The sequence below is a fragment of the Mus caroli genome, chromosome 6 (assembly GCF_900094665.2).
Source record: "Mus caroli chromosome 6, CAROLI_EIJ_v1.1, whole genome shotgun sequence".
Classification (NCBI taxonomy): Eukaryota; Metazoa; Chordata; class Mammalia; order Rodentia; family Muridae; genus Mus; species Mus caroli.
In genome coordinates, this window is record NC_034575.1 from 40,594,219 (window position 1) to 40,620,774 (window position 26,556).

Here is a 26,556-nt window from a genome sequence, read left to right on the forward strand (position 1 = left end):
TCTGCAGGTCAATACACTTTTAGTTATTTCAAAAGCTTAAGCTTGAAATATTTACAAAAAGTTTTTAAATTTGTGGAGAATTAAACAAGCAAAAGCTACCTCAAAAACTGGAAAATGCACTCTATTTCATACCTGCATGTTTTAAAAAAGTATTTCAAAATGCTTCCTTAAAAGTTTACAATGACTACTTCAGTACAAACAGAAAACTTCATTATTTTTAAAACCTCTTTATAAATTCCACATTAAAGTTTATTTTATTATTAAATTATCTTTCTTAAAATAATAATCGAGAAAATGTTCTCAGTAAAGAAGAAACATAGGTAAACTTTGATTAAGAACAGTAAAATCAGAATGAGTGCAGTACTTTCCTTGCTGTTTTGACTAAGTACATGACAGTAGCAATTTAAAGGAAGGTTTTATTGTGGCCCATGTTGAAGAGTACAGTCCAGGCTAGCACAAGGCATGGATACAGGAGTGGGAGGCAGCTGCTCCTACAATGCCTACAGTCAAGGCACAGAGAGAAGGATGCTGGTGCTTCCCTCTTCTCTTTTCTACTCAAAGCCCTCGAGCTCATGGAATGCTCCTGTCTGGAATTACAGCTGATCCCTCTAACCTTAGTTATGCTTCTCTCAAAAACCCTGGAAGGTCCAGAAGTTTGTTTCCTATATGTGATTCTAAATGCCAATCAAGTTAGCTATCCAAATAAGTTTCTAATGTCCTTTATTTAAGTAATTTTTAAAAAAATGTTTGAGGTAGATGAATGGTAAATAAGTTACAAATTTCAACATTAAATTGTGTTGTTGTCATTGCTGTAATTGAATAACTTTAGGTTTTTATTCCTGGAACTAACTCAAGCATCATATAATCCTATGCACTTAGTGTATTGATGGTCATTTACCGTGTTCATTTATTATATGAATATTGAGTATAAAACCATAATGACCCTTGTTCATTAGAGAAAGACCCTTAAAATTTATCCCAGTAGTGCATTATAAAGAGGAACCATTGTAACAGAATTTCAAATTGTTTAAATGAGGAAATAAATAGGTGATTCTGGCTCACCAGAACCCAGCCAGGATTTAACCAGAGAGATCTATTGCTCTCAGATGGATTAATCTGTATGTTTTTCAACACTGTTTCATAAGATAAGGGCAAATACAGATTTTCCTCATAGTGCATGGGCTGCTAATCTCTGTAATTAAGCATATTAAGATTTCACAGCAAGAACTCCCATGAAAATAAATTCAAGTTGAGAATAGACATTTAGAAATTCAAAGCTTTAATTTTCAGGTAATACACTATGAAAGTTAATAGTATCCTCTATTTCAAACTCATTTAGTAGTTATTCAAACACATAACAATCTCCTGCTGGTTTTTAAATGTTTTTTTTTTTTTACATTGTATGCATTTTCATCAATGAGGGTCTTTTCTAAATTTTGATTTAATCAACTTTCTTTTTTCAAGATTAAAGGAATATGTGTTTCTTTCTCTCTGTGTGTTTCTGTGTGTATCTTCATGCATTTGCATGTATCTCCATGTGTGTTTTTCTCCATATGTCCCTTATGTCACCATGTATGTGTGTGTCTCAGTGTATATGCTTTCATATGTATATCTATGTTTGTGTGTATCTGTGTGTCTAATGTGTGAGTGTGTGTGTATATGTGTGTGTGTGTGCGTGTATGTATGTATGTATGTATGTCACTACTAGCCACTTTTTCTCTCCAAATTTGTGATCCTTCAGAACAATCAGTCTGCTCTCACCACCCTGGCATGAAGGATACAGAAGCTAAATACCAACATCTAGGAAGCCCTGAACACTTTGGAGAAGATAGAAAACAAGTTCTAAATTTCACTTTACCATTTCCTTTTCATAACTCTGGTGTCATCAGCTTGGAAATATGGAGCTATGTAAACAGCAGTCTCATATTTACTTAGAAGTAAAAGATGAGTGTGAGGACTAGTATAAAGAAATAAAACAGGCCTTGTTTATGCTGATGAGGATTCAGTCATATCAGGCATACATAGAGGAAAGCCCCTGTCAGGACACAAGATAGCCAGCAAGGAGGCTCCAGGCACGATGGGGAAATAGATCCCCTTGGTATTCTGAGCCACCCATCTGCCTCTCTCTGTCACTCTGATGATCATTCTCTCTCACTTGTTCTCTGTCCCTCTCTCTCTATCAGGCTCACCCCTGGCTGTGCCCTTTTTCTTCAAGGCTTGCTGGCACAGAAATTTTGTATTCTTTTCTGACTTGACTATATTCTATTTTCTTTGTGGTAACCAGCTCTTATAAAAGAGGCCAGACAAAAGCCAAACAGGTGGGGATTCAATTCAGCAGAGAATTCCCATATTTAAGGGGCCACATTATTCTACAAAGAACTATCCAGTGCTTGCCTCATCATCTCTGAAACAGTAAACAGCAAACACACCTCTGCCTTATGTTGTATGCTGCAGCCTGTGCTTTCCAAGGCTGTGCACTGCATGAGAATCCTGGAAAACAAAACCCAGAACCAACAATACTCCCTGCCTCAGTATACACAGGCAGGTGTGCAGCTGATTCACTTGACAATGCTTTCCTGGCAAGAATACTGGTGCTTCATGTGTGGGGGCTAAAGCAATCATTCTGTAAAAGGATATTTTTTAAAATACTGTGATTTTTGCAATTGTATGGAGAATAAAAAATTATCATTCTATTATTCTGCAATTAATTTATACATATAAACATACAATGCACAAACACACATAACACACACACAGACACACACACAGACACACACACACACATATATATATATATATATATATATATATATATATATATATATGGTAACAATGTTGATGTATATATTCTCAAATGGAGGCCATGTGACAGTTTGTGTATTTCCATGTTTTAGAAAAGTGAAGCTGCATTTAGAAGACATGAAAATAATGGATCAGATACACATCTCTAAAGCAATGTTAATACTCTCAGAAGTCCAAAGTCTGAAGCTAACATGATTTCAATCATTAGTAATTTCAGTGGTTGGACCTTGATGCTTCAGGGTCTGCCTTAAGAACCTATGTGACAGAAGTGGACGCCTCACCTATTCCTTCAGAATTCCCTAAACCATGATGGTTTGCTTTCTTACCTGTAAAGAAGTAAGGTACCATTTCTTCAAATTCCTTCAGGGAAGTTTAATCTTTATCAAATACATTCCTTAGAGTAGAACAGAATAAAAAGACTAGTTTTTGACACATGTTTTCTTGTAGTCAAATGCATGAAAGTGTTTGACAATATGAAAAACTTTTATTTTTTTACTTAAAAAAATGTTTGTGTGAAGTTTGTTTTTATCCTCATAGTCAGTTATCATCCTCGGAAACTTTTTTCTCTGGCTCTTGCTGTCAGCCTAATTTTAAGGATGTTGATAACACACACCCTTTCATAGGTCATTCTTGAGGAAATTTTGCAACAGGTGAAGAGGGGTCCCACTGAAGTACCTCCTGACATTCCCCAGAGCATTTTCTCTAGTAAATAATTGGATGATGTTCTTCTTGTTTGGGTCAAGAACTCTTCCACTGTGTGGTAATAGAGAACTTCTGAGAGTTTAGTTCAGACAGGGCTAAGAGGGAAAGAAGGTTATGCAAAACAAAATATAGCATCATGATACAAACTGCAGTGCACTTCAAAGCAGTGTGTTGAAAAGAGAAAAGCCTAATAACACATTGTGATTATGGCAAAACCCAGGAAATATCAGATGAGAAAGAGCAAGCAAGACTTATCCAGCACTCAGACAATAAAGCAAATGAACATTATATATTGAATACTATATTCCCACCACTGGGATATAATTTAGAATTATGAATATTTGCATTAGCAAACAATGTTGAAGATATATTTTGTTAAACAGAATTATATAATACAGTAGCAAAAACACTAAAGATACAGGAAGACATTAATGGGTTATAATAAAGATTATTATAGATAATCTCAAAAAATATATAATCCCAAAAAAGTCTGTTACCTGGCTAGTTTCACTTAAGTTAAATGGATAATATCTATAATCTAAGACAGAATACAATGAGAGGATTTTTACGGCAGAAAAACAGAAATACATGATGTTCATCATCCACAAATGTAAAAAAATGTAAAAATTCTGAAACAAAAAATAGACAAGGGTTACCGAACTCAATTAAACTGTGATGAAGTTAGGATGAGTGGTGGTTTGGGAGCCATCTAAGTCAAAGGGTGAATGCAGCAGAAGAGATTCGTGAGCAATGCAAAACACTAAAAAGATCGTTTTAATATGAAAAAGAAAGATTGTAGCTTGGAATTGCATATAATACATAGTGCAGAACTCTAAACTTTCCACAAAAAACAAAAAAACAAAAAAACATGACAACAGATTTCAAGAAGAGAAAAAAATTATAGAATAGCTCAAACCTAGATATATTAAAAAAAAAATCTAATCTACAACAACTAAATAAGAGGAGACTGAAATTAAAGAGAAAATTGCCTATGTAACAGAATCCACACATTTAATTGTAAATGTTCCATTTAAATGAGTTGTGAAAACAATCATTCCATATACCTGAAAACTGTTTCATTACGAATAGATGTCAAATGTCAATTTCCCCTTCAATTTTCCAAAACTACTTGACAAATAGATCAAAGCTGAATTCATAAAAGGATTAGGAAATGAGTAATAGGCATTTATGTTATGTCTGCTCAGCAGGAAGCTACCAAAGAACTATACAAATACTAAATAGATTTTAAAAAGATTTTCAAAAGAATCTGTAAATGCTTTAACTAAACATTTCTCTGTTTGGGTGTGTGAGCCTAAGCACACTGTGATGATTCTGGCAAACCTTTTTCTCAGTATTTGAACAAATATCTGCAAAAGAAATAGTTTAAAGGAAGCAAGATTGATTAGATGTCAGAGATGAAGAGTTTTCAGTTGACAGAAGACTGACTTCCTCTGTAGTCCTGTGCTGGGGCAGAGGCACTGAGTCAACTGGAACACATGACATAGGCAGCTCATTTCATGACTGCTAGAAAGTAGAGAAATAGAGAAGGCTGCTGTACTAATTAATGGTTTCCTCCTGGTTACCCCATTCTTCCTGCTGAGCCTCTAGCCTATGAGATGATGCTGCCAATCCAGAGTGACCTTAACTCTTATTATTCTGTCCTGCTAATACCCTCACAGACACACCTAGAAGTATGCTTTATTAAAATCCTAGGTGTTTCTCAATCCAATCTATTTGAAAAACAAGATTAAACAGCACAAATACTTGTATTCATAATCTTACATCTAAAGTCATATGTTAGTATTGCCTTTTTGTAAAGCACAGTGTATCATCCTAATGTAAGAAATATGTTAACAGTAGAGAAATCAAAACACAATGTGTAAATCAAAAGACCATCAAATCTCTTAGAACTAGAAATACCATGATTGCTACCCACCATGAAGATGCTAAGAATTAAACTTGTATTCTCTGGAAATGCAACTAGTGCTTTTGACTACTGAGCCATCTCACTGGTCCCAATATAACTGATTCTATGCACAATACATTTCATAGTTAAACTAAAGTATTTTGTTTGTCTTTAGTATAAAATTAAGTATTGTATAAATAATTCAAAAATTACCCCTTAACAATGAAAGTAGGAAAAATGAAGCTGTTTTAAGGCAATATACAGTAAACAATGGCTCTGTATCCTTTTCAACTTAATGTATTATTAGGAATCAATACTCTAGTGTATTGTTCAATAATGTTATCCTTTATTCAAAGTATAGTTCCTTCTTAAAATAGATGTTCTATTTTGGGGGGAAGGGGGGTTTTATGGTTAGGTTTTTCAATGACAGCAAATCAAAAGTGTTTGCTTAATGGCTATGATAATGGAGGAGCAGTGTTGCTTTGCACTAAGCCCAGTATTTCAATCAGTCCTTCAAGAACTACCATCTGTTATAGGTCTTTGATGAGCTTTGAAGATAATAGCCATTAAGTATTTTAGCATAATATTCTTCTTTGCAGAGTGAGCAGATCATGTCCTTACTTATTCTCTGATAACATGTTTAATTGGAGTGGAATCATTTTCATAAGGTCTTAACTCTGGGTGACTAAAAATATGGGGAACATTGTCTTCAGGGAATCTCATCTCTTCATTCTTGGTGAATTCCTTTAGTTTTTCTGTCTTCTGTCCCTTATATTTTATTGAAATTATTTTAAAGGATCCATATTGTGTTTCAGTTTCATACCTCAATGAAATCCCAATCCATTTTTATAGAACTTTTATTCAAAATTTATTTATTATTCATATTTTCAGTCATTCCTACATGGCTTCCTGAATAGCTACTTTATTTTTGCTGGAGACTTTCTATCCTCTGAATTTTGTTTAGAAATTTTTTCTCTGATCTTTCAACACTCGTACTGAAGCTAAAGTCAGGAAAAATAGAAGAATGCTGGAAAAAAACAGATTGATGAAGATTGTATAAAATCATTAACAATAAATTATCACAGTCTTAATATCTTCCCTCAAATCTACACACCTCCTGAAATTTAATCCCCAATGCTGCAGTGTTGAGAAATTGGGGCCATAAGAATGGATCATTTCCCAAAGACACTCTTTTCCCATAAACAGATTGATGTCACTGAGGTAGAGTTGATGCCCAACCCATACATCAACAACCCCCTTCTTGTCTCCTGTCATGGGGTCCTCACCATGTGAAGCATCTTGACTTTGGACTTCTTATCATCTACAGCCATGAAAGACACATCTCTGTATTTCATAAATCATTCAGTCTCAAATATTCTGTCATGAACAAAAGACTATATAAATTCCAAATTTGGAATTTGAAATTACATATTTGGCCATTTTATAAATGGCTAGTATAAAGATAGACATGCATATGTATACATATTCTGAGAATGTGCAATTAATGTGTAGGAAAATGAGGACATAATGAATGTAATCTACATAATAATAAACACATCATCATTAAAATATATTATGAGGGCTTGAAAAATAATGATCATATTCCTACTAATGAATGTTTCAAATTAGTTGCATTAGGGAAAATAATGAACTGCTTAACCTATAAATTCTATTATTTGAAAAAAATTCTTCAGTTGATGGCTTAATTTTTTACCAAGCTATATAATACCATTTAAAGAAAGGTGGTTTAATTACTGAATAATTTCCTCCTATGTTGGATGCAAAATTAGTTGAGAGATATGATTAATTCTTCTAACAACAGAATTGAAATGAACCCTGGAGTTATTTGTTTTTACATATGTTTGAAGTTCTCATGTTGTAGTAAAAATTTTATAATAAATTAAAACAAATTATGCATACATTAGCAGTTCTTAAGGGTATAATGGAATCTCAGTATTAGAAGATAACATATGCTAAAATGAATGGTAAGATTCCAGGTGTATTTTCAGATGAAGTTTCTCCAACATTAGGATGTTAAAGGAATAAACTCTCTAAGGCACCTAGAATTTTAGAAAACAAAATATTTGCTTTCTTTATTTTTCTCTCAAATAAACACAATAAAGAGAAGTATCTATATAGAGACATAGATGTCTGTAGGTAAATATAAGGGATATCTAGATTGATAGATGATAGAACAAAACACATACAAACACATAAATGCAGAGAGAGAGAGAGAGAGAGAGAGAGAGAGAGAGAGAGAGAGAGAGAGAGAGAATAGGAATTATAGGAATTGTCCTACATAACTCTGAAGATTGAGAATTCTTAAAATTGTCTATCAAGGAGATGATTTGGAGAACCAGGGAAGTCTCTGGTGGTACCTTTAGTATAGGTATAAATACCTGAGAGCAGCAGAGCTGATCCTCACACCTGGATGTTGGAAGAGGATGTCCCATCTGAGGAAGCAGATGATTTACCCTTTTTATTCTCTTTTAGTGCTCAGTGGGCTGGACAGTGCTATCCACATTGTCAGTGCACCTTTTTACTCACCTAACCAGTCTGAATGTTCATCTCCTCCAAGAATACATTCAGAGGAAGTTCCAGAAATGCCTGCCCTCTGTGCATCTCTTAGTGTTCTTTTGTATGTCTGTCTGTCTAATCTTCCCTCCTCCTTCTTTTCTTCAGCATCCATCTATCCTTTCATCTCCATCTCTTTTCCTCCCTTACTCCCCATACTTTCACAGCAGCCAATTATTCTCTCTATAATTAAGCATGTTAGTTATTCTAATTTTCCATACTCACCAAAGTTTCATGGAATCAGTATTTTAATAAGTGGGGTTTTATTTTCTCAATCCTCTTACTTAGATCCCTAATACTTTTGTTGCTGAATCAGAAACAACTCTGTTACACACAATTTTTAATCTTCCATCATTGCCCAGTTATAGTAAGCAAAGAACATACCATTTACTAGAGATTTATTGTCTCAAACTAAATTACTTCAAGTTAAGTAAAACATTTTAAACATTAAACCCTCAATAATCTTGGCTATGTTTACCATATCCTAAGATCTTTAAATAGAAGCCAAGATTTAACAGTTTTGAAATAATTACAGAAGCAACTGTGGAGCCCATTGCTCTCTATAATGTATAACTGTCAATTACAAATTATCACTGGCCATGGTCAGATCTAGAAAACTTCATGAATGAATCATATTATGACTGAGTTAGAAACAAGCGTTTTCTGAGTTGTCGTTATTTTATACTTCTATATATTTTAATGTGGTTATTCATTTTAAAATGTTTTCTATGAGCTCAAAAATGCAAAGGAATAAATAATAATGAGCTAAAGAATGTGGAATGTATAAATAATACCTGACAAATATAACTTTTGACCCAGAAAATCATATTAGGTCAGTCCAAAACACACATGTGTACACAAATGCACAGAACATAAAATAAAATGTATATTTAAAAACACCAGTGGAGAAAACAGTCTCACCTATGAACACTTTGAAGTCAGGTTCCCAGCTAGCAGTGTTTAGGTCAAGGGGAATGTCAAAGAGTCGTGTTCTCTTCTTGCTGTCTTCCCTGCTCAGTCACATCCTACTATACAGCGTTAGCAACTACACCCTCTAGAGATTCCTCATGACTATCCTCTTTACCCATCACATACCAATATCCACTTTAACCTTTTTACTATCATATATCTTTCCACTTTTGCTGTGTTATACATTATCTCACACGTTATTCATACCTAGTCAGAAATTTAAGTGAATACTATTTTATGCCACTATACTACTTACAGAATATGCAGAGGCCACAAAAAAATAGTGACCTCTCTAGTTTGTTGAGGACATGGACAACTAACTAAATACTATGTAGTTATATTTTGAGGTTATAAAATAGTTATACACCATTCTACTTCTTCCAGAAAAGATTAAACTCTATAAAAAGAAATAACACAAATTAGTGGACAAGTCCACCGTACTTTAAAAGCTAAAACTTCAAATAGTTGTAAGGCACAGCTTAGCCCAAAAGATGATAGTTGAACATGATCAGCAAGGATATAAGTCAGGTGGATAGAAAGAGAAAACCCCCTCCAGGCAGGAGAAACTGAAGATGCAAAGGCTCTGAAACAGTAAAAGTTTCTGCATAGTCTGAGAAGACTGTGGAAGGCAGTATGGAGGGAATAGGGCACATGAAGTCAGGTGGTCAGAAATGAAGTAGAGGCACATGAAGAAGGTTTGTATTCTTCCAAACTACTAAAACACAAAGTCAGCTTTTACTGTAAATGGTATGGGAACATCTGTGGGTTTTTCAATAGAGAAAAAACATGACCTGAATGATGATTTTAAAATGCAGTTTCATCCTGCCACATAAGAAACAGATTGTAAGGAAATAGGGCAGGGCAGGAGTTCTAACTGTGGAACTTTTAAAATCTTCCAGGGTGACAGCATCAGTGGGAAGTGTAAAGTATGAATGTAACATGGAATACACAGGGGCCAGGGGGAAAGAAAGGAACTCAAAGGTGAATAAAGGGACTTGGCTAAAGTGGCTGGATAGATAGATATATGGATGGATGATTGAAAGAGAGAGAGAGAGTAGATGATAGATTAGATAGATAGGCAGGCAGACAGATAGACAGATAGATGATAAATACACACAGATATACAGCCATACTTAGTAACCTGAGATTCAGAGATATATGTGGCTGACCTCTGAAATGGAGAGAATTCCAAATATGGTATACTTGGTGTTGGGAGACTACAATAGTTAAGGCCTTGCATGCTAAAAGAGCAAGAGATGGCTCTACACTAGTATTTACTTGCATTCTAACATTACACAGATAGTGAGATGACGAAGTAGTAGAATGACAGATGGACAGGGGAAGGGCCAAGCACTGATGCTCTGGATGCTAAGCATGAAGTCAGCTCATGAGACATTGGAGAAGAAAGTGGGTCATAGGTTGCCGAAGTGCCAGCTAGGTGAGACCATCAACCACCTCCTGCACAAAGGGGCTGCCTGTGGAACATGATCAGAGTACTTAGATATGCCTGTTTGGGGTAATTTCAAGAAAGGATAAAAGCATAGACTATAGACCTTTATCTTTGCCATGAACTTGGCTGCAAAGTAGAACAGAAAAAAATAGACATGGTAGAGTCAGATGTTTAAGGTTTTTTTTTTTTTCATATAGAAGAAATATTTTTATAGTAGTGGAAATGAATCAGAAGAAAATGAAAAATATGAACAGTGCAGCAGAGAAATGACTGAGAAAGTGGTCTGAGAAGGTGAGGTTTGGTGGGAAACAGCAAGATCTTTCAGCGAAGATGGGGACTGTTAATCCTGTGATGAGACAGTGAGGCTGAACTGTGGATCGACAATGGCAAAACTCCATGAGTCCCCTTTAAAACTTAAACATGAGCTGCTGTTGAACTAAGCCAGCTTCCAATCCTACTGCATAAATAAGTTGGGTGAAGAATTTTGCATGAGTATCTTGAAGCCTGTTGTTTACCTGAGATTAATAATATAGCTTCAAACTATCTTAAATATCATACTATGGACCAAACCCTGTGAAAGTATCTCTCTAGCCCTATTTTAAAGTCAATCTGTGACTAGAAAGATAGCTCAGTTGGTAAAGTGGCTTCACTTTAGTGCATGCTGGGAAATTCACATAGAAAAATTGGCTGTTACAATACATATTTATAATTTCTACACTGGGGTAATGGAGACACAATACATTCATGAATCTTGCTGCCTGGGTGATCTAACTAAATTAGGTAGCTCCAGGTTAAATAAGAATCTCTGTTCTTAAAAATATGGAGACCAGTTGAGAAAAATGCCATAAGCCAACCTCTGACCTCTACATACCTATCTGCACATGTGAACACACACATACACACACACACACACACACAAAGAGAGAGAGAGAGAGAGAGAGAGAGAGAGAGAGAGAGAGAGAGAGAGAGAGAGAGAGAGAAGACTAACATGAAAATAAATAAATTAAATAGAAATGAAGCCTTCATTCTTTCTCTTTTGCCTACTGTTGGGACTTCTAGCAACTCATATCTCCCCATGTTCTCACCATGAGGTGAACTGGCATCCATGACATTGCTCAAAAACTAGATTTAGCCAGAATTAAACTTGTTTTGAAATTGTTGCAATCACATTTATTTCACTCAAACTTTTAACTCAAATGTTTCAAACTCCTCAGGTTTTAAATCAATAAAGGTGTTCGAAGACACAGTGATGGAACAGATGGTACCATGGGAAACTCTGTGTTATCTCCATGGGAACCACAATACAAACTATGACCCAACAAAAGGAAAGTGTTCACACAAGTCAAAACAAAACCTTGGATCAGTAGTTTATAGAGTGTTTCTATGGGGTTTCCTCCAGGATCCCTGCAAATACAGCCATCGGCTTCCCAGCGAACTTCGTCAGAAAGGCCAGCCATAGCTCATCCTGTTGAGTTAATGCAATTATAGTTGTGGACAAGGTTTGACTCAGGCTTAGCAGAAGCTCCTAGGCAGCAATCAATATTTTCACACTCACAGTCTCACTTCAGACTCTCCTTGTCTATGTAGACAAAGGCCCCCAATTAAACTTGTGAAGCCAGATTATTTTTATGTGGTTTTGTTGATGTAATAGTCACAAGTTTGAACTCAAACTCATACTGCCACACAACTAAGTTAAAAATAAATGTTTTTCACTTTAAAACAAAACCATAAAATATCCAATGTTTAGTGTTATGATTGCCAGCAATGGTAACTTAGCACCATATTCCTACAAATTAATTGCAGTTCTTTTTACAAAGATGAGAGCTGTTAGTGGTTCTTTCTGTATGTTGAAGATATATATTTGTATGTATGTATGTATGTATGTATGTATGTATGTGTATCTATGTATGCATATTCACAAATGAGTCAGTGTACAAGGGAGCCAGAAGAGGGTGTCAGATCCCTGATATCTGGGTTACAGGCAGCTGTAAGTGCCAGAAAGCAAACTTGGCTCTTCTATGAGAGTGATTCCAACACTCTCTCAAGCCCTTGAGTAGATTTTTCTAAGACAGTTCATCTTGCCTCTCTGTATGTATAAGTATACCACAGAAAAGATTCTACATTTTCAGTGTGATCTCTGTCAGTGTTCAATAACTCCTTTTCTTTTCTGCAGAAATAGAGTAAGAATCCTAAAAGCTCATGTGGAACCACACAGAAAATATATGAATTGCCAAGCAATCTTGAAAAGGCAGATTAAAAATGAAAGCATCACATTCTGTGTTTCAAACTATATTATAGACATGTTAGACTGAAAGTACTATGATATGGTCACAAACACAGATAATATAGAATGTGGGACTAGATGGAAAAGCTAAAATATTCCTATACATAAATGATTAACTGTTCTGGCATGAGTGCATCAAAAATATGTGAGGAGACAATAATCTCTTCATGGATGGAAGAGACGACTCAGAAATGAAGGGCATGTACTTGCAGAGATCCTGGGCTTACATACAACTATCCATAACTCTAGCTAAGGGAAATCTGACATCCTCTCTTGATCTCTGCAAGGCACTGGATTCATGTCTATGAACCTACACACAAACACATACATGATTCATGCCCACAAACTAACACACAAAACCATACATTTATACATATTAAAAAACAAAACCAAAATATGTCGTAATATCTCTTCAAAAAATGGCATAAGAAAAGTTGAATATCCATGTGTGAAAGGTGAATTGAACACTCGGCTTATACCACATTCATGGATTCCAAGATTGGGGAAGTACCTCAGTGATTATCCCTTTGGATGTGTTTTCTTTTTTTTTTAATTAGGTATTTTCTTCATTTACATTTCCAATGCTATCCCAAAAGTCCCCCAGACCCTCTCCCCCCAACTCCCCTACCCACCCACTCCCACTTCTTGGCACTGGCATTCCCCTGTACTGAGGCATATAAAGTTTGCAAGACCAATCGGCCTCTCTTTCCAATGATGGCCAACTAGGCCATCTTCTGATACATATGCGTTTTCATTCATTGTTTCCATAAAGAATGTTCTTGAAGCCTTCAAGACCTGATTTGTTTCTAGCAAACATAGGAGATCAAATTGTGGAAGAGAGGCGTGAGACCGTGATTACAAGTCAATCAGTGTATCATTAAATTTCTGAAATAAAAATATTTATATTTTGATAAATATGAACACATCAGACAGGCTGTGGCCTTTCTGTAGTCTAAAAAACATGAGTCATGCTTAAGCTGCGTTTGCATATCTGTAAGAGTGATGTTACTTATTATGCAGTACATTATAAATTGTTATGGTATCTCTACAAACAGAGAACTTTAAAATTGACAGGGAAGGATGAGGGTAAAAGAACCAAAAGAAATGTCTTTTCTGGCCTTTCTTCTCAAGATTTACCTCCCTCAATTCATCCACAGAGCAGGTAAGTGTCCATGGCCTTTGTCGTGTCCATGAAGTTTTGCGGACAGTGAGCTCTATAGCCTACTGCACAGAGTCACCACCCATGTGCACAAGCACATGTTCAGTGGGATTCAAATTTATGTTCTGACATCAAATGAAAGCTAGGCACATTTGCCTTTTTAACTCTGTAACTTAATGCAATGTTACAAAGCTTCATTATCTGACATGTAGACTCACCAGGCACCCACCATGAAAACCCATATTTCTGCTGCAGTGGCTTTCAACCTATGAGTTGTGACTCCTTTGGGAGTTGAATGACCCTATCACAGGGGTCACCTAAGACCATCAGAAAGCACAGACATGTACATTACAATCCATAACAGTAAACATTACAGTTATGAAGATGCAACAAAAATGACTTTATGGTTGGTGGCCCCAAATCATGAGGAACTGTATTAAAGTGTCACAGCATTAGGAAAGTTGAGAACCATTGCTCTACTGTGTTATAAAGATTCCAAACATACCTTTATTAAAAGTTCTAAATCAGCACATTGTGTGAGACAGCAGAACAATGCTGCCTTTTAAAAGCCTAACAGTAAAACACATGGTTGGGACAGGCAGCAGTGGTAGAGCATATGTTTAGAAAATATCATGCTCCCGGTGCCATCCCAGAACCAAAAAAGTAAAAATCCAAAGAGAAACCTGATGATCGCATGTTGCAGCCTATAGACATTATTATGCAAATTAGTAACTGATTGGGAAGGATTAGCTATAGAGGTTAGAGATGAGTCTCAGTAATTAAGAGCACTTGCCACTCTCCCAAAAGACCCAAGTTTAGCTCCCAGCACCAGTGCTGGGCAGCTAACAAGTGCCTGAGTGTCTACCTTCAGATCTGATGCTCTTTTCTGTCCCCTAAGAGCCTCTGCACACATGTTTGAATAAATTAAAATGAAAAAGAAACTTTAGGCAGAGATACAATTAGAAGTTTATATTACAAAAATAACAAAAGAAAAAATGAGAGGCATAAAGAAAAATTCTATACTATATAAAAAGTTAATGAATTAGTAAAAATTAATTTACTAAAGAAAGCTTAATATATATTATATATGCAGCATATATATGTATATAATGCAATATATGTATATAATTTTGGCAGTTTTTCTTTTTACCCAAATATTTAGCCATTCATCTCAGTTATTTTCACTACCAATTTATACGATAGCAATTACTTGCTATATTTACACAATATTTAGTATTTGCATTATAACACTCTACTCTTTTTAATGGAAAGATTAGGCCTTTAAATAACTTATGTTTCCCAGGAGAGCCTTTGTGTAAGGAAATCTGCTGGAAATAATGCATATTGTACTTTTCTCTTGGATATTCAAACAACAAATTCATCAGAAAGCTGTGGGATATCCATAATGGAAAAAACCCACTCAACAGAGAAAACCTAATTAATGTTTTATTCATTTTTATTAAAACCATTTCAGGCTGCAAAGAAACATGTAAATATTGAAGAATAGATGTTTTTCCTGAGTTCGTTAGAAATGCTGCCCAACCACTTCTCACCTGCCAATCTTCCACAACAAGCACATGGCCCTCCCTCTTCACAAGACAGCTGTCAAAATTAGCCAATGAGCACAATTTTTCTGCTTCCTGATAATCCTCTTATTTTGATCTTCTGTCAGTAGTTGTACCAAAAGTGTCCTTGAGAGCGAGTTGACTCAGATTAGTGTGTAGAACTTTTATTTGTCAGGAAGACTATTCAGTTATCCTGGAAACTCTGCCTTGGGCATTTAAGGTTGAATAGTCTAGTCTCAGGATTAGATAGAATTGCCCTGTGAACAGGACAGGGTAGTGTCTGTCCTGACTGTCTCTCTATAGCATGTCAGATGATGCCCAGCATCATTTACTCATTTGAGGGGGCACTGCTATTGTTGTTATCATTGTATACATATGTGCAATCCCTTTATTCTGGTTGTGCCCAGAGTTTTGGGGTGAGGCTGACATTGAATAGGCTTATACTAGGGAGTCCCCCTTCATAATATGGGTGGGCCTAAGCTATAAGGTTGAAGTCCTTACTATACTAGGACCACTGTCCCTTTACTGAATGGGAAAGCAGGGTGCTTCCCTAAGGCTGTTGGGTATGACTATTGCCTGCTTTCCTGCAAACTGAAAATAAACTTCAGACTTTCCTTGGTGTCCAGTTTACCAGTTTACCTCCCAGGATCCAGAATTGCCTGCCTCCATCTCAGAATCCTATTCTTTAAAACCAAGTCTCCTTTCTGGCTCTGTCATTGTCTCTCTACCTCTATCTATCTCTGTGTGTGTGTATCTCTGTCTCCCTCTGTGCTTCTATCATTGTTTATTTGTGTGTGTATGAACACACATAGATATACATGTGTTAAAGATATATTTATATTTGATTTCATTTCTAGAATCAGTGAGAAGTGACCAAAGATAATGATATTGACCTAAGTTCAATGCTTAGGACCATATGATGGGAGAAAAAAGGATCTGACTTCAAAAGTTGACTTTTGATCTCCACTCATGCTTGCATACAGATTAAATAAAATATGCTTTTAAATTGTAAATGTATGTATATGTATATATGTGTCCTCATATATATGCACACTATCCTTTGTGTTTTCCAGAGAATACTAACATAGGTATTGAACACCAAACTTGTTCAGTAAGAAAATGAATTTTCATTTGTATAAAGTAAATATTTTGTCTAATTAGTTAAGTGTTTTGAAACACACAGAAAAGTAGCCTTTTCTGAAAAATCTTCTATTCATCCAATTGTTTGATTTTACTTGAGATTAATGGTTTCCTGTGTCCTTCAAATATCCAATGATATGTTCAGCTTTTTTGTGCTGAAGCTCTGGTTTGGATGAGTATATATCTGGTTTGTATCTTTTCATGACAATGCCAAACTTTCCAGAGAGCTTTCCTGATTTTTGACACAGAGGCATTTTCCTCCAATCTTTTGTTTATTCCTCCCATAGAGAAGAATCACTCTACTCCAAGGAGTCTTGGCTCCTTGTGGTGGAGCAAGATTGACAGAAGTCAGGCAATGAGGGCCAGGGGAGTTCATTGCTGTGGCTTCCTATCTCAGGGTTCTCTTTATAGGCAGTCAGGAGGAATAGGTGCAATCTGTTCGCAAGTAAATGGGTAGTGACAACCCAGACATTTGCATCAATATTTAATTCTCTACTTGCCTCAAAGGGAAGATTGTGAATTCACAATGATATTTCTAAACCCTATGCCATGCCATGGGGAATTCTTCTAGAACCTTCTTCACATAGAAGAATCTGTCTTCTGGTGTCTTCAATCTATTTAATGATACAGGCAACCCACAGTCTATAACCATTTCCCATTACTTCTGCACTTTTTCTACTCTAAAAGTGGTTTGGCATCAGACCCAAACCCTAGGAAGCTCCCTGCTTGCTCTATATACTGAATTGTGGTGGAAAAGAAATATGGAGGCCAAAGCCTCATCACACTTGTGTGTGCACATGCACGCGCGCGCGCACACACACACATACATATATGCAAATAAATAAAATGGAATTTAATGTGAAAAGAAATAAATAAACCATTCATCACCCAACCAAAAACTAGAAAAAAAAGTTTAAAAGTAAGAATAGACTGGATTTTATAGTTAAATAGTCTCCTTGTAAATCAACCCAAAAAAGTATATAGAACTGTGAACTTATGAATCCATAACAGAAATGGTTTTGCCTGTTTTGAGTTTGGCAAATACTCATGACTGTGTATAGGAACTAAAAGTCAGTAACCATGAACAGATGCACAAAGAGCCTACCAGAAATGATGGTGTTGAGGGTGAACACATACAGGGAAGGTTAACAAATGTTACTGAACACGTAAGATTTCCACTGCCTTTCTAGAAGCTGATAGAGCCAAACCTACATCAACTCCATTCTCTATGTGATTGCAACAACACTTTACTCAGAGTCCACACACAAGTGCTGTCTTCCCAATAATTGATCTCATTTGCTTCAGTACTGGGAAGAGGGACAACTGACCAGGGGTGAGATCTACAGCACAGTGCCAGCACAATGCCTTTCTAATTACCCGGCACTTCCCAGCCAATCAGTTCTGAACATACTACATAAAGACCTCTATGTCTAAGGTGTTTTGTGTATGAGATGAGCACAAATACAATACTTATTTTATAAAGTCATAGAAATGAGCAAATATAAATTATTTAAAGAGTAAACCCCTGCCATTAGCGTGCTACATAGCTATATAAGGAAAATATATACTGTCCATATTTTTTTCTAAGCCTCAGGTGGGTTACCTACCAATTTATTGTAAACAACTGAATTACTTGGTGGTTTCCCATTGCCTATATTTTGGTTTAGCCTTGATTCTTCACACCCTGTGTGCTATTGGAGCATGACCAGTCAGTCACATGTCTTCTCCTCTAAGCATTTTCACACCAGAGGAACCAATGTCCTGACTGAGCCTGTAGGCTAGGTCTTAGCCAACAGAAAAAAAAAATCTAGATCATGTTGACTGTTCTATTATTTCTTTGTTTACTTACATCATTGCAGAAAAAGCAAATAAACAAACACTGAGACTCTATATTGAATATTTGTGGAGAAGGATGTTGACTTACCAAAGCACACAGAATCCTCTGTAGCCCATCCCCTCAATCTATTTGAATCTTGCTCATTTATTTGTTTTTCATGGGACTAGTTGGTATCATTCATTTTGCAAAATTAAAAAAACAATGACATCTGTTTCTTTGCCAGGATTTGCATTGTTGAATAAACATCGCAATGCAGGTGTGGTGCCCATCTCTGTCATGTAAAATAACATGCTTAAGTACAGACTGTCAGGTTTGTCTTGAGCTATTGAAAGTTGACAGAATAATCAGGACCAGATGTCACTTCAGTGTACAAGGAGAGGGAGGGAGGAAGTCGATTTTAAGCAAAGTTCACCTTTGCCTTGGAAGCAGATTTTCTTGTTTAAGGAAAGGACAAACATACATTTCTCTTTAATGGAATTCTGGGGTATGTTTTCTAGGATTTTTTATTTTTAAATCAAAAAAGCAATATCTATAGTCTAAGACCAGATACTAGGTACTAGCCTTGAATATAGCTGTGAGAATTGTTTCAATTCTCCCTCCCCATAACCCATCTCAAAAAGATCACCTTGCATAGCCCTGTCTTGTCTACAATTCACTATGTATACCAGGCTGGCTTTGAACTCATAGAGATCTGCTTCTACCTCAAGTTACTGAGGCAAAAGACACATGCCACTGTGTCTGGTAGATTCTTTATTCTCATTGCTTCTGTGCTTTGTTTTCTCCCTGATGCTATAGCCATTATTTACATTGTGCCAAAAGTTGAGAGGTGGATTTAGAAATCTGACTTAGGAATTCCAGATAAAAATACAGATGCCTAGTTAAATATGAATGTAAAATAAATGGAGGTAGAATTTTTGTATACTTGCTTTATACTACTAAAACATATTATCTTGTGGTTTTATTTATTATATCTGACAACATAGTCTCATCTGCAATTATTCAAACATCTTAATAAAGCAAAACATTCGTGTAAGAAAACTGAGTTCCCATACATTTGATCTCTGCACGATGCACAAGTACCAGCCATTTTTTCATAAGTTTAATGTACACATACTTCTGCTTTTCCATTGCCTAGAGATTATTTACCTTTTGCTTGTCTCCTATTTAAATAACAATCAACTTTATTGATATATATCCCCCACATCATAACTTTATTTGTACCAATCACTCATTTTTGTGAGAAAGTATACTTTTACAATATTTATTGTCACTCTTTTTTCCTCATAGCACAGATAGGAAGTTTACTGAAGAGTACTTTAGTAACACAAGAGTACCACAAAAGCTTAGAGCACTATGGAAAAAAAAATATGAACATTCAATTATAAAGACTTAAACTTTAAGTAAAATATCATCCTTTTTTTTTCTTCCCATATGCTGAGTTCTGGAAACTCCATTACACAATTCTTGCTTAAATTAACTTCCTTAAATATATTCCCTGAAGTCTGTGTTTCCTTGACAGAAATGTGAATCTACTTTGATTTGGAGATTTTCAAATATTCTTTCCAAATTATCTTTCATAGTTCTTGTGAATTTGAACTCTTCAATCTTGATCATTTTGCATCTCAGGCTTCCAAATGTTTCTTTAGCTCTGTTTGGATCGTAAAAGGTGTTCAAGTTATTTCTAGTTATTATTTCTTCCTTGAGTTTTAGTAACTTTCATACCTATTTCTACATAAATATCTAAACACAGGACTGGCAAACAGAATGTCCTCACTGTGTAATTGTCTAAACATCCCTAGAGTAATCTGGTCTGCCTTCCTTACCAATACAAAATGGCACTTCTTCCTTGCTTATCATTAAACTAATGTTCAGTCACTTACAGTATCAGCTGTTAAATTAATATAGCCCTTTTCTAAGCCATTTCCAAACGAGCTATTAATTAATGTAGAAAGAGAATAAATAAATCTGAGAGAATATGTGGCCACTTCACTTTTGGTAAATTAAATGCCATTTCTACTTATACTTTTCTCTTCCATAAAATTAAAGACAACCATGTTTGTCAAATGTAATAAATATAATACCTTCAGGCAGTCAATCCATGTAGTGCTATGTATAGGTATTGAAGGTATGTTGATTTTTTTTCATACAATAACTTTACATTCTAGCAGCAATCCAACCTAAAGATTTTAAGAGAAAGGGTTGAAAGTGGCCTTATCTTAAGTTCCTAAGTAAGTTGAGCCTTACTGTAATTCTTTTCTGGATTTGCCAGGGAATAATGTCCCGAGAAAACTGAAAATGGTGCCCTGTAAAAGCAAAAGTTTATTTAAAAGTGATTTTCATGAAATTTTTATAGTGTGTTTTTCTCTACTATATAATATATTCTTCTCTGTTTCCACTAGAAGATTATGGAAAAATCAGCACACTCCTGTGTGATGACTCCATGAGGATTATCCTTTAGATACTGCTTTCATGTTTTATTTTAAGCACTTTAAACATAGTTCTTCCAGTCTCATCTTCTTGCATTTTTTGGTTGAGCAGATTGCTTAGCCTTATGCAAACCCTCCCCCCATCCTAGTCCCACCTTCCCACATTCCCCTTCATACTTGCTAGATCGTCAGTGTGATGTTTGTCGTCACAGTGGAGATTCAGGATGACCCAGCTACTTATACCAATAAGTAAAACAAGACTATACAGTAGATGAGTATCCATGGTGCTCATTGGGTCAGTTTCATTATGTCTAGATAACTGTAGTTCATATTATGATTTTTCAACCATTTACATCTAGTTACTGTGTCAAAGCAACATTTATCTTTGGATATAGCAGACAAAGCTCACTGACCAGCTGTAAATAAATTGGAAAACATTGTTTATTATACATCTTTACTGCCTATACATGTTTAACACAGTTTCTAACAAGATTTTACATGGCATGTATTGCTTAAGGGTTCATGTCATAAACAGAGATTCTCTGGTTCCATATGTACATATATAAAAAAATAGATTATTATCCAGTCAGAACCCAAGTAGGCTGAAATAATAAATTGAAATTATGGTTGTGTTCCTCAAAGGAAAGGGGTTGTTATTGACAAGATATAAATGGTTGCATTTCTGAGAATTTATCTTCACTACATGTAATTAGTCTTATTTTCCTTCTTTTTTTCATTTATTTCTACTTGAGGTTAGAATAGTATATCTAAATTCTTTCAAATTCATCCTTCCCTGTGGGGATGTGGGTGTAGGAGAAGAGGGGGAAGGAAGAGAGCCCATGTCCGGCCAGAGTTCCTGTGCTCTGGGCAGCCAGATGCGGGAGGACTGCAGGACGCTTTCCACCCGGCCTGGGTGGGCATCTGGCTGTGTGTAGCCACTGACCCCATATGGCAGGGGGTGGACAAGGTGAAGCCCCCAGTACTAGGTTCTCAATCTCTGGCATCCCATGCTGGATACAGCAGAAGAGCTGAGAACAGAATGTGTCCCAGGGTGACACTCTCGGCCCCAAGATACAGGAAGAGGGTAGAGGGAGAAAGATTCCCACACAGGCTAGAGTCTTTAGTTCATCCAGGAAGGCCTTCTGATGGAAGATAAGGCACGGCTCATTAGGAGAAAGCCTATCCCATCATCCTTGCTCAGTGGTCCTTGATGAACAGAGCCAGTCTATGGTTTTAGTGCTTTATTGTAGAAAGGCAGGGGGAAGGAGAGAACGTAAAAGAGAAAAAGACTGGCCATGGCCATGTGGAGAGAGGGAGGAAGGGAAAGAGAGAAAAGAGCTAGAGAATAAGAAAGGTGAAAGCTTAGAGAGAGGTAAAAGCTTAGAAAGTAAGAGAGAGAGAGAGAGAGTAAGAGAGAGAGAGAGAGAGAGAGAGAGAGAGAGAGAGAGAGAGAGTAAGAGAGAGAGGATGAGGAGAGAGAGGAAGGAGAGGCCAAGCAACCCCTCTTATAGTGGGCTTGTTATCTTCTTGTTAGGTAACTGGGAGGAGTTTAGCCTGAAGGTCAGAAGCTTGGGACATTGTGTATGTGACTACTAGCCATGAGCCTGTAGGGGCGGTAACTTGGATAGGAGCCAGGGGTCCAGGAGACATGAGGGAACACTTACCATCCTATGTAGGTGGGAACCCATCAGGTTCTACCAGGGTTCAGACCTCAACTAGACTGGAGACCAGACTGTCTGGGCATAGCCCATTGCCCCACACTTCCCCAAGATCTTCTGCTCTTTGGCTTCAGTATTTATTTCCAACCATATCTACATTTTGTTGCCCTTGCTCTTGAATCTAAAAGGTATACACACAGAGAAACTAAATTCAATTCTCATACATTCAGGAAGTATGAGAAGAAAATGGCTCATCTCAAATTTTCAATTTTATCAGTTGCCATAAGGGTATCAGAATCAGCCTTGAACATTAACTGAATTTTAAAAAGATGAAAATTATTCCTTTGCAAGATGAACTTCTTCATAGAACCCTATCTCAGTTACTTTTCTCTATGAGCTAAAAGCTGACCAAAGATGAAGATTCATCTATTGTGTCTGAGTAATAAGCCCAAGATATTCATTTCTGTGGTAACTGTTTTAAGGCCACTCATTGAAAAATAACTCAAGAAGGGAGTTCTCAGTCTTTTTCTTATGGGAGTGTGAGTGTGTGCATTTGTGTGTCTGTCTGTATATATGTGTGTGCTGCTGAGTGTGCATGTGTGTGTGTGTGTGTGTGTGTGTCTATACACACACAGTATTTTGGAAGAAGAAAACCAGCCCATATGCTTACAAGCCAACCATTTTACCAACTGAGTCATCTTCTTACCCTGCCTAAGATGCTTTTTCATTTTATTATTGCTGTTCATTTTAATAATCAACATTTATCAAAACATAATCAAGCAAACAAAAAACCAGGAATTGTTCTCAAAGGTAAAGCTGAGAAAAAATGCAAATGAAGGAAAATCCCTGATTTTAAAGATATTAAAAATAAAATTATCAGCAGATTTTTTTTTTTGGTTTTTCAAGAGTATGAATTTTCCATTTCTAGAAATAACCAGAGGATGTCAAGCATAATTTTGGTTTTGTCTACAATAATAAATTATATTATTATTCTTTTTTCTTGTGGGCTGTCAAAGTTTACTAATTCTCATTTTGGAATTAAAATTATATTAATGTTGCTGTTGATGAGTAGAAAATAGATCATAGATAGATAGATAGATAGATAGATAGATAGATAGATAGATAGATAGATAGATAGATAGATAGATAGATAGGACAGATAAATTAAATTAGAATTACTTCTGCTGAAAATATGTTGTATACAAGCATCTTGCACATTGTTGGATGACAGGAAGATATTGGCCTCTACAAAAAGATAGATAAACAACCCTGCAGGCCTACTCTTTCCTTGTCTTCTTGAGGTAGCACCCTTTAGACCCTGCCTGGCCTCTGCAGCAATAGTATCTAGAGCAGTGAAGAGAGCTAGGGCTAGAAACTAAGAAGCCTGCTTGCTGTCACTGTCTCAGATACAGACTGAAAATAAATCTTCTCGTTGGTGTAGGGTCTATTGCTTCTTCTCACTGCTTCAAATGACATACTTGTGTCAGCTAAGGTTCTACAGAAAACAGCCAGGAGTGTGTGTGTGTGTGTGTGTGTGTGTGTAGATATGTGAAGCTGTTACATATATTATGAGTTATATTTTAGGAAATTGACTCCTATAGGATAAAACAGTTAAAATATTCAGGATATGATAACATCATATATCGTCAGAGATGATGCTGCATTTGAGCAAAATAACCGAAATTATGTTTGAATATTTAGTTACCATGAACCAGCCTGGTAATTCTCAGCAATACACAGTTTTCCTAAAAGTTCTTGAAAATTAGCTTAGTGACTACAAGCTGCTCTTGCAGAGGACCTGGGTTAAATTTCCAGCACCCACATGGCCACTGGCAACCATTTGTAACTCCAGATCCAGGAGATCTAATATCCTTTTCTGGCCTCCATGGCCACTGTATATGCATTTGCTTTACAAAAATACATGCAGAGAAAAATCTATACACAAAATCAATATAGAAAGGAGAAATAAGGAACGTAAAGTATGTGAAAAATACAAAGGAACTATTAAGAAAGGGTCATTGTTCATGCAAAATTGCAGTAGCTAATCTGTGAAATGCCAATGTGAACAGGAAAGGTTCCACATGGTTCCATCTTTAGATGAACCAATGGTCAATGGCTGAGAAAGAGTGAATCAGTTATGTTCATGGATGAGTTTGACATAAGCTGTTCATTCCAAAAGGTCAGCCTTGAACATGATTAAAATTAAGTGGACCCATAGGTTATATAAGAATTGTGTGCATACATATATATGTGTATGTATAAACATGTAACAATATTAATTAAAGAATTGATAGTGTATTTGGGAGGATGAGGAGGGAGGTGGAGAGAGAAAGAAAGAGGGGGTGATGTATATTAAATGTTTATGTTGCAATTCTAAAAAAAATAAAAGTATCAAAATAAAAGAAAATAGTTTAACTCTATTGAAGAATAATTGTGATACAGTCACTAAACAGACCTAACAGCCTTTGAATTATTTTACTCTCTAAGATTTAGCATACTTCTATTCCAACTCCTGTTGTGTAGCCTACATTATACAAAGTAATATTAAAGATTATAGACAGGGAAAATATTATTTTTCTGAAAATAGTATTTTTATCATTTGAAATTAACAACCACCTAGACAATATTTCCTAGATATTATAGTCATAATTTTTATTAAATAATTTCTTGTTAGTTGGGCTTTATTTTTTCCTGTCTACAGGGTTCTTACTAACACAAATGATTAAAACTACTTTTTTATTGCTCCCCCATCTCATGTGTAGTTTAAGTGTATACAAACACACATGCACACAGATATGTATACATATATACATATACACATACACACATATACATACACATATATGAATATATACATACACACACACGTATATATATATATATATATATATATGGTCAGTCTCACTCAAAGGCCACATGAGGACCTCAGGGGCCCACGTCTATCACTGTTTGCCTTTGAGACATGAGACAGTCTCTCATAGAGTCTGTAGCTTGCTATTCCTTGGCTGGACCTTGATCAATCATGACATAGCTATCTTCCTCTCGGTGATGATCTAGCCCCAGACTGACATTACAGGCACGTATAACTATGCATGGATTTTCTGTGGGTGCAAAGGATCTGCACTCAAGTCTTCGTGCTCTTACTCAGCAGGGCATGGCCTTGCTCCCTATAACTACTTTATGTGAGAAAGCAGATGCATTTTATTTCTGAGAGCACAAGGATATCGCCTTTATAGGTGACTGACACTAGTTACAAAGAATGATGCTGTCTTCCAAACTACAATTCTCACAGATTGGTGAAACAATAAAAAGCTTATCTTATCCATGTTCAGCATCACTTTGTACCTGCTGCATCATGTTCCTAGTTTCTTATATTAAACTTTCTTCATGGATATTTCTCTATCTCATTAACTTGCTGTTTGTTCATGTATGAATTCATCTTAGCATTTATCAGGAATTAGGGGATAGTATTCAAACATTCAGAATAAGAACTGGCTGATTACTAGAATGGTCAGAAATACTTATTTATTTGAATCTCTAAATCCATCTTAATGTTTTCATTTACCAAAACTTGAAATATAATTTATGATAGTGATGTATCTAATTATAACATGAAAGGGATATTGTTATTCTATTCAGAGAATAAATGTTTACATTTAGCAAAATAATTCAGTATTCCTTGTTTCATTTCCCTGTGGTGGTGAATAAAAACACTTATAAAGTGACACTTCTGATCTATTCTTATGTTTCATTTTTATACAAAATGATTGATTGAATGAATGAATGAATGATTGATTACCTGGTTGATTTTTGTAGTACTAAGTTTGGGTTTGCATACCAAAGCAGACCTGGACTTTAGGTTCTCCCAACTTCCCTCAGTCCCTACCTGGCATATCCTCATTCCAACCCTGAACTTTCCATACCCATGAGCTGGTCTGCTCTTCCCCCAGAGGCTCTTCTCTATATAATCCAGACATCTTTTTCTTTCTTTCTTTCTTTCTTTCTTTCTTTCTTTCTTTCTTTCTTTCTTTCTTTCTTTCTTTTTCCTTCCTTCCTTCCTTCCTTCCTTCCTTCCTTCCTTCCT